The sequence below is a fragment of the Scleropages formosus genome, chromosome 1, assembly GCF_900964775.1.
Source record: "Scleropages formosus chromosome 1, fSclFor1.1, whole genome shotgun sequence".
Lineage (NCBI taxonomy): Eukaryota > Metazoa > Chordata > Actinopteri > Osteoglossiformes > Osteoglossidae > Scleropages > Scleropages formosus.
In genome coordinates, this window is record NC_041806.1 from 21978341 (window position 1) to 21992975 (window position 14635).

The window sequence follows — 14635 nt, forward strand, 5'->3', positions numbered from 1 at the left end:
CCCCAGGCCTGTCTCCAGGGTGGGGCCCTGGTGACCCCATCCCAGGCGGGGTGAACAAGATCCTTGATTTAATAGTCATAAGGGGATTTTGAACTGGGAGGAGACCTTGGGGCAGACCCAGGACACATTGGAGAGACTACGTCTCCCAGCTGGCCTGGGAACGCCTTGGGGTTCCCCCAGAGGAGCTGGAGGAGGTTTGCGGGGAGAGGAAAGTCTGGGGGGCTCTGCTTGGACTACTGCCCCGGTCCTGGATAAGCGGAGGAAGATGGATGGATGGATGGATGGATGGATGGATTATTAATAGTGTATTATTAATATTATAGTGGGGGGTGCGGTGGCGCAGTGGGTTGGACCACAGTCCTGCTCTCCTGTGGGTCTGGGGTTCGAGTCCCGCTTGGGATGCCTTGCGACGGACTGGCGTCCCGTCCTGGGTGTGTCCCCTCCCCCTCCGGCCTTACGCCCTGTGTTGCCAGGTTAGGCTCCGGTTCCCCGTGACCCCGTAAGGGACAAGCGGTTCTGAAAATGTGTGTGTGTGTGTGTGTGTGTGTGTGTGTGTGTGTGTGTGTGTGTGTGTGTGTGTGTGTGTGTATTAATATTATATTATTAATGATGACAATAAGGGGGTGTGGTGGCGCAGTGGGTTTGACCAGGTCCTACTCTTCGGTGGGTCTGGGGTTCAAGTCCCGCTTGGGGTGCTTTGTGACGGACTGGCGTCCTATCCTGGGTGTGTCCCCTCCCCCTCCAGCCTTGTGCCCTGTGTTGCCTGGTTAGGCTCCAGCTCCCTGTGACCCTGCTTGGGACAAGCAGTTTCAGACAATGTGTGTGTGTATGTAATAATACATTATTCAAGAAAGCAAACATCACACCATGTAATCATAATTTATTATTAATTTTTACGTTTATTAATTTAGTTGATGCTTTTCTACAAATTGACTCAAAATCACAATGTTATATTTATATTCTAAGCTACTTTCCTATGTATAGAACTGAGTGCCTTTTACAATATCCATTCAGGGTGGGGGGGGGGGGTGGCGCAATGCAATAGGTTGGACCAGGTCCTGCTCTCCAGTGGGTCTGGGGTTCGAGTTCCACTTGGGGTGCCTTGCGACAGACTGGCATCCTGTCCTGAGTGTGTCCCCTTCCCCTTCAGCCTTACGCTCTGTGTTGCCGGGTTAGGTTCCAGCTCCCCGTGACCCCGTATGGGGCAAGCGGTTCAGGCAGCGTGTGCGTGCGTTCAGGGTAAGTACCTTGCACAGGGGTACTGCAGCAGGGGCAGGTATTCAAATCCTTTGTTTGCAAGACAATGGCTATAACCACTATGCCATCTGCTGCCCTTGTAAGGGTAACCATGGAGATGGAGCCAAGCTTTTAACAGTGAACAGACAAAGGGGGCCCTGGAGTAAGGTGGTGATCCGACAAACTGCAGAGACGGTGGCCTATTCTTTCTCTGTTGGATGTTTATAATTGACACTAAATCAGTAATAAAACTTTGTACTATCTGCAGTCACTGTACAGGTCATCAGTGAAATTATTTGGTTGAATCTGTCAGGATGAATTGTGTGTGTAGTAGAATAACAGAAATGGTGCAGGTGCAAAAGTAAGTGAACCCCAAGTTATATTGGCTAAATTAAATAGGTAAGTTGAATCAGGTGTGTAAATCATAAACACACACACCAACTGAAGCTGCTTGTCCCAGGCGGGGTCACAGCAAACCAGAGCCCACCCCAGGGCGGAAGGCTGGAGGGGGAGGCAACACACCCAGGACAGAACACTAGGCTATCACAAGGCACCCCAAGCAGGACTCGAACCCCAGACCCACTAGAAAGCAGTCACAGGCCAAACCCACTGCACCACCTTGAATCATAATCAAGTGCTCATTTTAGAAGTTTATTTCTTTTAGATTTACACTTTGAGTTTATTTGAATAATTCCTACAATAATGACCATGGACTCTACCTGTCATTTTGTCAAGCCCAGTGGTCACACTGAAGGCCATTGAAACCTACAATTTAAAGCAGACCAGAAGCACAGATTCTGTAGCAGGGCTTATGAATGAATGAACCACCCTTGTACACTCTGTTTTTGAGCTCTGGGAGCTATATCTGCTACGTAATTTCCACAGACTCAACATGACCAATCATTTCCAACAAGCCTGGTTTGCATCAGTGCTGGGAAAAGATATCAAGTGGCTTGTTTTCTGTTGAGCCATTCCTCTTCTGATGGTGGTGTGGCTCATTTTGTTCATACAAGATTGCCGACAAAGTCTAATTATACTTGTGGACAAATGTCACAGTGCGGACAAGTACTGTAAAAACCATACCTGTCTTCTGCATCTATCTCCAAACCCCAGGTCATTATAGACAGAACAGGCAGAGAGAAAGTGCAATTTGTAGAGGCTGTTTAACACCCGGGCAGCAAACACATTGAGGGTAAGTTCTTTCATTGATGTTATCACTCATGATCATACATGTTAATTCATCCTGGAGGGAATAATTTGAAGTTCATGAACCATAAAGTAAAACTGCAAGTAACTGAAACACTTGCAGCCCATATACAGAAAAAAACAGAAGACGCACTTAACTCGGTGTAAAGAGTCTACTTAAGGGTTTGAGTGCTATGAACCCCGGGTATGTATGAATCTAAAACAAATATGGGAGGGAACACACAAGCTTACCGAAATTTTTATACTGTAGTTATAACATGACGGATGCGTTAGGAAGCGATGTCTTATCAGCGTACCACATATTGTTTGAACAATGAAATATGTACAATTCTGATGTCATATATGACTACATCCTGACCGTGGTTTATTCCCTGTTTCTATTTCCTGGCTTCACAAAGATGTTGCAGTGGTAAGTAGTTATTGAAACCAGTATTGGGAAGACTGCAGTTGACTGGAGTCCTGCCCAAAGTGAAGCCAGCTTACTCTCGCACCCTGTGCTTGTGGGATAGAATCACTATCCAGACCGCGTGGCCACCTACCCACCCAATGAACGCTATAATATATATTAATAGAGCAAGAAGAACCAAACATTTTGTGTAACTTTACACCTTAAATCTTATAAGTTTAGGCTTTAAATAGTGTGATCCCTGTTATTCCAGGACCTGTGCTCCTAATACACAGTCCCAGAGTGAGACACACTCTCTCCTGTTCTTGTGTGCCGCTGTGCGGAAAAAATGTCAGGCTGCCGGAGCTCGAATTTGAGTACTGCGGTTTTGACATTGGGTTAGACATTGCTGTCGGCTTACTCCAGTAAAAACAAAGTTCTTTGTGTTTTCTGCCGTCTGTATTGCCAAAGTCTCTCCGGATGAGGCTGACTGTTACTGAAATGAGCACTAAGCCTCCAAAGAGTGTCTCACTTAGCTTTGTCTGGCTCACTGTGCAAACATCGCACAAGGTTTTATTCAGCTAGTTCATGTAATTATAAAATGTAACAGCTTCCTTGGCTTCGGAATCAAGCTTTGCACGACTTGTGGATGCCATATGCTTAAGAGATGATGAATGAAACCACATTAATTTAACAACTTGAGCGCCTCCTGTCTTCTTTCTGTTGCCTGTTGCAGAGGGGTCCCTTAAGGTCAGCTTTTTGGGTCGGGCTAATGGTAGCATGTACCTCAGCAGAAAGTTCCTCAAGCCTCCTGGTCTGTTGCCTGACTGCTCCACCCAAATGGAACAGATAAGCTTGGTGCTTTGGATGGTTCAGATGTTTGGGTAATACTTTTTTTGCTACCGAGACACATACCAATAACCCAATGGCCTTCTGTAAGAGCGTGGAAAAAAACAGAGAAGCCACCATGCAGAATTTTATTGCCATCTTCTGGAGTGACGGTTGTGACCTCCACAACCAGCTGGTAGCCTTGTTCTCAGGACAGCATGGCTCATGGATCACGGTACTGCACTCAGCAAAACCGGAAACAAAATCCATCTCACGTGATATCTGGTGCTTGGAAGAAGGAGACCATGGGGTAGGAGACAACACAGAGGGAGTGTTGTGAATCAATGCGAAAAAGACTTCATGAAATCATTTTTGGAAGCGGCACAAGATACTACACATGTGTAGTCATACCACAGCAAAGACCCCGAGGCATGGAGTCACATTTCAGCTCGTCGGAAAAGGAAAAGGAAACACAGTAGTGAAGGCACGTGGGCAAGTAGCTACAGCAGATTAACAAGTTCACCCTGCTGTCAGTCTACTGGGGAAGGTCTACTACGAAATTGTGTGTTTTCACCCAAATAAGAGCACATTGACATATTTTTATTTAGCTCACAGTTTTCCCCAAACCAAGTCAAGCTATTTACAGCAGTTTACCCTTTTTATACAGCTGGCCAATAATTAATGGAGCAATTTAGGATGATGACTTCTGCTGAAAAATGTTCAAGCAGTAGATGGGATTCAAGCCTGGGACCTCAGAGTTCACAGACAGCATTGTATTGTGTCATAGCCACTACTGACAAGAACAGACATGACAAGCCAACATTACTGTGGTCACTCAACAGGTCTTGCTGGTCCCACAAGGCATAGACATTGGAAATCACATTGCTGGTGGTCTGCTCTTTCAGACTCACTTCTCTCCTGACTTGCCGTTTGCTTCATAGACTTCTGCTGTACCTGCTGTATTGTATGTCCTCTTGTCCTTCGTACCCCTGCAGAAATTACAGGGTCACCCCAGTGATCTGTACACAAATCCAGTTCCTCAACCACTGCACCACCTATTCCATTCCCAGTAGACTTATGGGAAGGGCACAATGGTGACAGGTGACAGAAGGGAAGACAGAGAGCAGCTGACATTTCTTACAACAGAGCAGAGATACTTGGAATTTGCTCCACGCTCTATATTGATTCAGGACAAATATCCAGGCCAAGACCATTATGAGCCTTTTTGTATGACAAGTGGTTAGAGGTAGCAATCTGGGGGGGGGGGGGACCGTGAAGCAATACTTGTCATATATTTCTACTGCCATGTCTAATCTCATTCATTATATTGATGGTTTATCACATATTTTATCATTATTGATAACGGTCAAGAGGGGTGCGGTGGCGCAGGGGGTTGGACCAAGTCCTGCTCTCCGGTGGGTCTGGGGTTTGAGTCCTGCTTGGGGTGCCTTGCGACGGACTGGTGTCCCGTCCCGGGTGTGTCCCCTCCCCGGTGTGTCCCCTCCCGGGTGTGTCCCCTCCCTCTCCGGCCTTATGCCCCGTGTTGCCAGGTAGGCTCTGGTTCCCTGTGACCCTGTATGGGACAAGCGGTTCAGGAAATGTGTGTGTGTAATAATGGTCATCTCCATGTTAGCATATTGACATAGTATATTTTTTCAACATTATTTGAAAGAATCCTTCCATACTATATATTTGTAAACATCTATACAGTACACATATCACACACACACATACACACACACACACACACACACACACACACACACACACACAATGGCTACAACCGCTTATCCCAAACAGGGTTGCGGTGGACCGGAGCCTAACCCCGCAACACAGGGTGCAAGGCCGGAGGGGGAGGGGACGTACCCAGGACAGGACGCCAGTCCATCACATGGTGCCCCAAGCAGGACTTACCCTAACCCACCATATGGCATGCCCTGGTCAAACCCACTGTGCCACCGTGCCCATATACACACATATATATATATATATATATATGTACATATAAAATAGAAATGCACACTCAGAAGTCTCATACAACACTCTTACAGTCTCCACAGGTTGGAGGCAGTTAAAGGTACCAGTGGAGTTCCTTTAGTTAAAGTGTTTCAGGAAAGAGATAGATGTACGCCACCTGGTGGTAACAGACTGCCATGCTGACATCTCAAAGGGTGCTGCTTAATTTTTCATTATTAGCCTGATGAATTTTTGTTAATGTGTTAAAATTCTTCATATGAATGCATCTAGTGGAAAACATTATGAGTATTCAGGTAGAAATGGAATTAAAAGTTGTGCGGAACAGTCAAGAGGAAAGGTAAAGGTATCTGTCTCAAGTGCACAGTACAGTACAAGAAGCAGGCTTTTCATTCTATTTTGTTTGATGCATAAGGAGTGTTTTATATGTGGTCGGATCTTGAGAAAATCTAATGCTGTATTCTGAGCAAATAAATAGGCCCCATTTCTCCTGCCATTTTGAAGCCTTTCTGAGGTTCAGCAATGACCTGCAATGTAACTGTCACGCCCTCCACTTCCACACAACAGGGAACACCTGCGGTGGATCACGAGATGCTCGCATAAAAGGGGAGATCAGAGTGCAGCAAGACGTGGAACCTTAGTTCAGCCTTGCTAGTCGCCTGTGTATTGCATCTGCTCTCCTGTTCACCCCTGTTACCCGATCTCCTTGTCCCCATTCCCGAACCCTTCTCCCGTGTCTTCAAGTCTTCCCCGTATCTCCTCGACCTACAGCCTGCCTTTGTGGATTACGTCTTTTGGATTCTCCTTTTGCATACATTTTCCCCTCAGTGACCTCTGCCAGTTTTCTGGACAATGAGTTTTGGATTTTCCTTAAATAAAAACACCCTGAGCCCCGCACTTGGGTCCGGCGTCTGACTTCCGAGAGGAAATCATGACAGTAGCCCATACCCACCCATCATGAATGGAAATGTATATATTTGACTATGTGTCCTCAATGTCTTACACGTACTGAAAACATGGGGGAAAAAACTATTGCAGTATACACCTGAATATGTCTTTTATAGCCATTTTCATATGTGTAAATTTCAATTTTACTTGATACAACTGCAACTGCTCCATGGACTTTAAAGATGTAATATAATTACTAAAGCCATATCCTGGCTAAGAACAGAATTTAAAATATACACCCCTCCACCTGAGTCTGAACCTAATTTTCCCTGAAAATCTATTTATAAAGCTGGAGTCCAGATAAAGAAGCACACACACACATTTTCTGAACCGCTTCTCCCATACAGGGTCGCGGGGAACCGGAGCCTACCCGGCAACTCAGGGCGTAAGGCCGGAGGGGGAGGGGACACACCCGGGACGGGACACCAGTCCGTCGCAAGGCACCCCAAGCAGGACTTGAACCCCAGACCCACCGGAGAGCAGGACCCGGTCCAACCCACTGCGCCAAATAAAGAAGCTCATCCCATTATTTTCTTAGTGAAATATTTTAATCCACTCCAGGATAATATGAATTTCCTTAAAAATCACCAAAGATATACACAAACACCAATAATATTATTCTAAGCTTATTGTTACTCTTAAATTACTATATTACAAAGAAGGTTATCCTTATCAAGCTGGTTGCCCTGCTTATAAAGGTTCATGAAGTGTTACTCTGTGTATTTCAATAAAACTGAAGCAGGTGTGTTACATGTAGTCTGCCAATAGTGTGCAAGTTTCATGACAATTTATAAAATTAAATCGAAAGCATGATGCAGACTAATTGTCTCCCTACATAAGATCTGAGGAGGCCGGCCGGTGGTCACAGACACACCCCAGTGGCAACTGAAGATGATGACCAACTGCCATGATGGACGAGACGTATCATCCTGAACTGGGGATTCAAGCTACCATACAGCAGCAGTATCATTATGACTCGTAAACTGGCTTAGAATTGTTACTTAATCTAGAATGCCTGGGAGAGGTGGGCAGCTACTGGCCCTTGGACCCCCGAGAGGTTTTTTTTTTCTCCCTTGATTTTCAGTTGGGAGTTTTTGTTCTTTCCCTCTGTGGCCAGTAGGCATAGTAATAGCTCTGTAAAAGCGTTCTGTTATTATAGTTGATAGTCAACTGTCTTCTATGTGATGTGTTTGTTTTTCTTGCCTTATACCTGTGTTAAAGTGCTCTGCGTCACTGTGTGAGAAGAACGATCTATAAAAATAAATTGAATTGAATTGAATTGAATTAATGCTTACCTTATTCATCAGCAGTGTGAAATATTTGTGTGGAACAGATATGATTTAAATAGATTAACAGACTGCAAGAGAGACAACTGATCAAATTTTGCGAGCGGTTAAGGGCTGGGAATAAAGATGTGCTCATGAGAACACAGCTCAGGGTTTATTTCAGACAGGAACTCAAACGGGGCTCATCCCCACCATCTGCACCCTGTACACACACACATTTGTGAGTTCATGGGCTGAATTGGCACTGCCAGCCAGAGATATTTTGGATTTGGTGAACTTAAAAACAAGGAGTATTGATAACTGAGGGTCTTTACACACGATTAGTGTTTTGTGACCTCTACATAAGTGAGGATCTGTTCAATGAGTTTCTGTGTACCGTGGGATTTCCTCAGTATAACTACTAAAGCTACTAAAGCAATGTTATTTCTCAGACTCTGCAACTGAGGTTGAACCCTGAAAAGTAGATCCATTATACAGAAGACCATTCCCCTCACAGCCCCACGTCCCAGTAAATTCCCAATCCCATTCCTCACATCTTGGCAAGTATAACTTGTGAAAGGAACACTAATCTCTGAAAAAAAATAACTGTTGTTGTAAATCTGGCAGGCAATATAGCCTGCACCTCTGTTATTATAATTATTATTTTGGCTCTTATTTCTGCAGATCTTATTATTAGAATTGGGTGTTGATGATGAAGATATTCAATAGAGGACAAAAGAAATAAATGGAGAATATGAAATGTGACAACACATATTTATTCTAAATATGAATGTATCAAATTTTTGAGTTTTGCACAAGCTTTCATTCTTTTGATTTTTCACTAATTACATTTGATGTAAAAGTTTTAAAAAATGCATAAAACCTGTCTGTCATCGTGGCGCACTGGAAGGAAGCTGTCGGACCCAAGTGCAAAGCGTCGAAGTTTAATAGGGGAATCCAAAGGACGTAGTCACAAAACAAGCCAAGGGTCGCTGATGTACAAACGTAACCAAGGGGACAATCCAAAAGCCGTAATCTGAGAAACAAGCAGGAGATTGTGGAAACCATGGAGTCAAGACAAGCATGGTAGAGGAGACGGGAGAATAGGGTTGAGGATGGGTGGAACGGGAAAGGTAGGTAAGGCAATAAGCACACACGAAGAGTGATGAACAAGGCTGAACAAGGTTCTGCGTCTGCTCCGAACCTCCCTTTTATGCGCCTGTCCCCTGATCTGCCGCAGGTGATCCTTGTTGCTCCGAGAGGAGTGTGACAGAACCCCCCCCACGAGCAGCTCCAGCCACCCTGCCATGACCAGGCGAATGGCCTGGATGGTCCCTATGGAAGCACTGATTAGGTCCGGGTCCAGCACATCACGAGCGGCCACCCAACAGCATTCCTTCACCCCATAGTCCTCCCAGTCCATCAGGTACTGAAGGACTCCACCCCACCGCGGGAATTCAGCAGCGCTTGGACCGCATAGGCAGGCGCCCCTTCATCCTGCAGGGGAAGCAGAGGAGGCAAGTCTAGCTGTGGTTGGTGCAGGGATCCGGCGCAAGGCTTGAGAAAGGACTCGTGGAATGTCAGTGGATCCTCAGGTGCTGTGGCAACTGGAGGTGGTAGGAGACTGGAGTGACGCGACGTAGGACCTTGAATGGACCAATGTATTGGGGGCTGAATTTCTTCGACAGGTACGCCCCCTGGAGACCCCTGGTGGACAGCCAGACCCGCTGCCCGGGCAAGAAGGAGAGCGGGCACCTCCGGCAGTCTGCCTGTTGCTTCACTTGGGCCTGGCTGTGAAGGAGGTGTCATCAGTTGGTCTGTCATACCCTTGCGCTGGCCTGATACCAGGTGTTCATGGCCGGGACATCACTGGAGGCAGGTTGCCAGGGAAACACAGAGGACTGGTAACCCAACATGCACTGAAATGAGGAACATCCTGTGGAAACATGAGTCAAGGAGTTATGGGCGTACTCGGCCCATGGTAAGTAGCGCATCCACTGACGTGGTTAATCGGTGCAACAACTGCGCAGGAACCAGCTTATGTCCTGCTGCAGTGGTTCAACCTGTCCATTTTCCTGCAGATGGTACCCCGAGGTTAAACTCACAGACACTCCCAACTTTTGCCAAAAGGCCTTCCATAGTGGGGATGTGAACTGTGGCCCCGGTCAGGTACAATGTCTTCTGGTAGTCCGAAGAGATGGAACACTGCTGTCAGAGAGATGGAGTTCTGCTGTCTCCAGCCCTGTAGGGAGTTTGGTGAGGAGTACCAACCGGCAGGCCTTGGAGAACCTGTCAACCAAAGTCAGGATGGTGGTCTTACCCTCTGAGTTGGAAAAGTCTACCACGAAGTCCAGTGTGATGTTTGACCCGGGGCGATTGGGCACTGGTCGGGGTTCCAGGAGACCAGCAGGTCATTGGTTCGAAGGCTTGGCTTGGGTGCAAATCTGACATGCCCGAACGTAGTCCTGCGTGTCCTCTGCTATCGACGGCTACCAGAAATGTTTCTGCAGGAGCCTCTGGGTCTTGCTGAACCCAGGGTGGCCTGCTGCGGGATGATCGTGGACCCACTGCAGGATGGTGGCCCTCAACTGTGGCACATATTGCTTCCCAGTGGGCTTACCTGGGGGTTCGGGCTCAGTTGTCTGGGCTCGGGCGAGATCTTGAGAGAAGTCCCATTGAATGGGAGCTACGAAGCAGGTCCAGGGCAGGATAAAGCCGGGGTCTCATTCGGCAGGTTCCTGCTCGTATATGCGGGATAAAGCGTCGGCCTTGGTATTTTTACTGCCGGTCTAGTAGGTCACATGAAGTTAAACCGTGTAAAGAAGAGGGCCCACCTGGCTTGTCGGGGGTTGAGTCATCTCGCTGTTTGCAGATACTCCAGATTCTTATTATCCGTGAGGACGACGAACAGGTGTTGAGCCCCCTCAAGCCAGTGCCTCCACTCCTCCAATGCCAGCTTCACAGCCAAGAGCTCCTGGTTCCTGATGTCGTAGTTTCTTTCTGCCTGGGACATCTTTTTCAAAAAAAAGCACACGGGTACAGTTTGGGTGGATCACCCTAGCATTGGGAAAGCACGGCCCCTACCTCTGTCTCTGAGGCGTCCACTTCCACCACGAAAGGCTTATCCAGATCTGGGCGACGGAGGATGGGGCAGAGGTGAACCGATGTTTCAGGGTCTCGAAGGCTCATTGTGCCTCCTCCGTACAGGTGAGCCGCGCTGCCTTGGTGGAGGTTAAGGCTGTCAAAGGAGCGGTTAGGGTGCTGAAAGCCCTAATGAAGTGCTGATAAAAATTGGCAAACCCGAGAAAGCGTTGGAGGGTTTTCACGGTGGTGGGTCTTGGCCATTGGAGGATAGCCCGGACCTTGTCCAGGTCCGTGGCGATGCTGTCCTTACTGAGCACAAACCCTAAAAAAGAGACCTGCATTTGGTGTAAAAAGCACTTCTCTGTCTTAACGAAGAGGTGATGCTGCAGCAACCCGGCGCAGCACCTGACGAACTAGCTCCATGTGTTGTTCCAAGGAGGGGGAGTAGATGAGGATGTCATCTAAGTAAACCAAAACTCCATTACTAATGAGGTCTCCAAGGACGTGGTTGACAAAAGCCTGAAAAACACTGGGGGGCGTTAGCAAGACCAAACGGCATAACCAAATATTCATAATGACCCAGGGTGGTGCTAAAAGCAGTCTTCCATTCGTCCCCCTCCCGGATACGGACGAGATTATAGGTGCAACGTAAGTCCAGCTTAGTGAACCACTGGGCCTGATGGACGTGTTCAAGGGCAGCTGTGATAAGAGGTAAGGGGTGAGGGTATTTCACAGTCACGCTGTTCAGGACCCGGTAATCTATATGGGGTGGAGGCCCCCGTCCTTTTTTTCCACAAAGAAAAAGCCGGCCGAAGCCGGTGAGGTGGAGAGACGTATGATACCTGCTGAAAGGGCTTCAGCAATTTAGTGCTGCATGGCCTGTTGTTTGCGTATGAATAAAGGGTATACCAGGCCTCAGGGAGGTGTCACCCCAGGGAGGAGATCAATGGTGCAGTCCCAGGGCCAATGTGAAGGCAGTACTACTGCTTGCTCCTTGCTGAAGGCCTCTGCCAGGTCCTGATATTCTGGGGAATGTCAACCTGCGGGGAGAGTCTGCACACTCAACGGAAGTGGCCTGGCATGGGAGCCACAAACACGTCCCTTGATATTGTGGCTCCCATGACACCAGTTCTCCTGTACTCCATTGGAAAACCGGGTTGTGCAGGGAGAGCCACGGGAAACCGAGAATGACCGGCGCCTCAGGCAAAGAAATCAGGTAGAACTGTAACTATTTTTTGTGGCAGGCCTGCACCCCCAAGTGTAAAGGCCTTGTCTGGGTATCCACAAACCCCTTTCCCAGTAGCTGTCTGTCTAAGGCGCTCACCCTCATCCGGACCTTACACATACGTCGGGGAACTTGGTGGTTCTTCGCAAATGAGGTGTCCACGAAGCAACCAGCAGCCCAAGTCCACCAGTGCTTGGGTTTCAACCGTAGCGGTGCCCCAGGACAGAACAATGGGGTCCACGAGTCGGTTGCATGTAAGGGCTCCACTCACCTGGGGCTCTGGGGCTCTATGCCCTAGGTCTCCGCAGTGGAGACACAGGTGGCTTCGGAGTCTCCGCTGCCGTTCCTCTGCAGTGAGGCGGTCATGCCCTAGCTGCAGGGGTTCGGACGCTTTCAGCGATGGGGAACATGTCACTGGAACGGGTCTTGGGTGGGGTTCGCGGTCCCGGGTGAGGTTGTCATGCGTGACGGCCGTCTCCATAAATTGATTTAGCATCCACCTCTTGCCCCAGAACGCCAGTTCCTTTCTCAGCAGGGGGTTCAATCCGTGCCGAAAACAAGCCAGCAGAGCATTCTTATCCCAGCTGCTGCGCTCCTCCAGGATCCAGAACTCCACTGCATACTCCGCAGCGGAGCAGTCTCCTTGCTCCAGATCCAGGAGTCGCTCGTCGGTGACCTGGTCGGCAGAGGGAATACCAAACGCTGCAGTGAAGCGGGCTTTAAAATCCTGGTATGTACAATGGGCACAGCTCCTTCAGGTGGCGGCGGCCCGGTCAAACACCCAGCCGGTCAGAAGCGAGATCAAGAATGTAATCCAGCTCTGTTCTGTGCAATATACCTGGGGCAGACTAGCAAAGATGAGCTTGATCTGCATCAGGAAGCCCTTGCACCGGGATGGAGTGCCATCATACCTTGTCGGTGTTGCCAGCCGAGGGTCATGTTTGAGTGGTGGAGCATCGGCTGCAAGGGTAGGCGCATCCCAGACCAGAGCAGTAAGTGTGTGCAGTCCCTTAGCCTGCAAAGTACTTACCAGATCTTGAAATGCATTGATCAGATTGTTGAGCACCCACCCATGCTCTCCCAGCAGAGGCACCTGGTGGGAGAGCGCACGCGGGAAGCACTCTTGCTCCGCTGGGTCCGAACGTGAGGCAGAACCTTCTGTCATCGTGGCGCACTGGAAGGAAGCTGTCGGACCCAAGTGCACAGTGTCGGAGTTTAATAGGAGAATCCAAAGAATGTAGTCACAAAACAAGCCAAGGGTCGCTGATGTACAAACGTAACCAAGGGGACAATCCAAAAGCCGTAATCTGAGAAACAAGCAGGAGATTGTGGAAACCATGGAGTCAAAAGAATGATGGTAGAGGAGATGGGAGAACAGGTTTGAGGACAGGTGGAACGGGAAAGGTAGGTAAGGCAATAAGCACACACGAAGAGTGATGAACAAGGCTGAACAAGGTTCTGCGTCTGCTCTGGGCCCGCGGGGGGTGGAGGCCCTCTGCTTTCACCTGTGCAAGGGCTTCAGCAAACCCCACCCAATCGGTACCCAGGATTAACGGAAACGGGGCTCGCAGTGCAACCGCAACCCGCACTCGGTAACGTCGGCCCCACATTCGGAACATGATACTCGCGACAGGATAAATGTGGATATCCCCGTGAACACACCGCATCTTCACCGTGCCCTGCTTACGCCATGTCCCCGGCGGTACCAGGCTTTGGTGGACCATGGTCTGCTGACAACCCGAGTCCAACAAAACCCAGCAGATACCTCCTCGGAACCTTACCAGAACACGGTATCGAGGAGCTGGACCGGGAGCAGCTGCGCCGGCGGTCTCATCGGCGGCCTCTGCGGCGCTGATGTCCATGACGGGACAATCTCGCTGCAGATGTCCTGGATCCCCGCACTGCCAGCACACCGGTCCCTGCATTCCGGCCGCCAGGGGTGTCCCCCGAAGAGAGGAAAAGGAAGGGGCTAAAGGGAAAGGGGGGAGACCCCGCCAGGACGACGGATTCCGGGTCGGGCGAAGGCCCGGCATGAGCAGCGGGTCTGGGCTGGGACACCCGCGAGGTAGGGGGTTGGGGCGCTAGGGGGTTGTTGGGGTTCTCTGCCAGATGATTTTCGGCCAGGCGGATTGCATCTGTGAGTGTTTCCGGTCCGTGGCACTGGAGCCAGTCCACAGTGGTGGTCGGCATGGCCGCCATGAACTGCTCCAGTGCCACCTGCTCCACAATCCGCTCCTGGTCTTGGCGCTCCAGCTGCAGCCACCTCCGGGCAGAGTCCAGGACCCGCTGCACGAAGAGGAAGGGGCGGACCGACTTGTCCCACCGCAGACCGCTCAGGTGCTGGCGGTGGCCCTTAGTCGTTAGGCCGACACGTTCCATGATGGCCTCCCGGAGGGCGCTGTAATCAGCGGCGGCCGCGGCTGGGACCTGACGCGCTGCCAACAAGGCCTCACCCGTGAGGAGGGGAGTGAGCCGCAGAGCCCA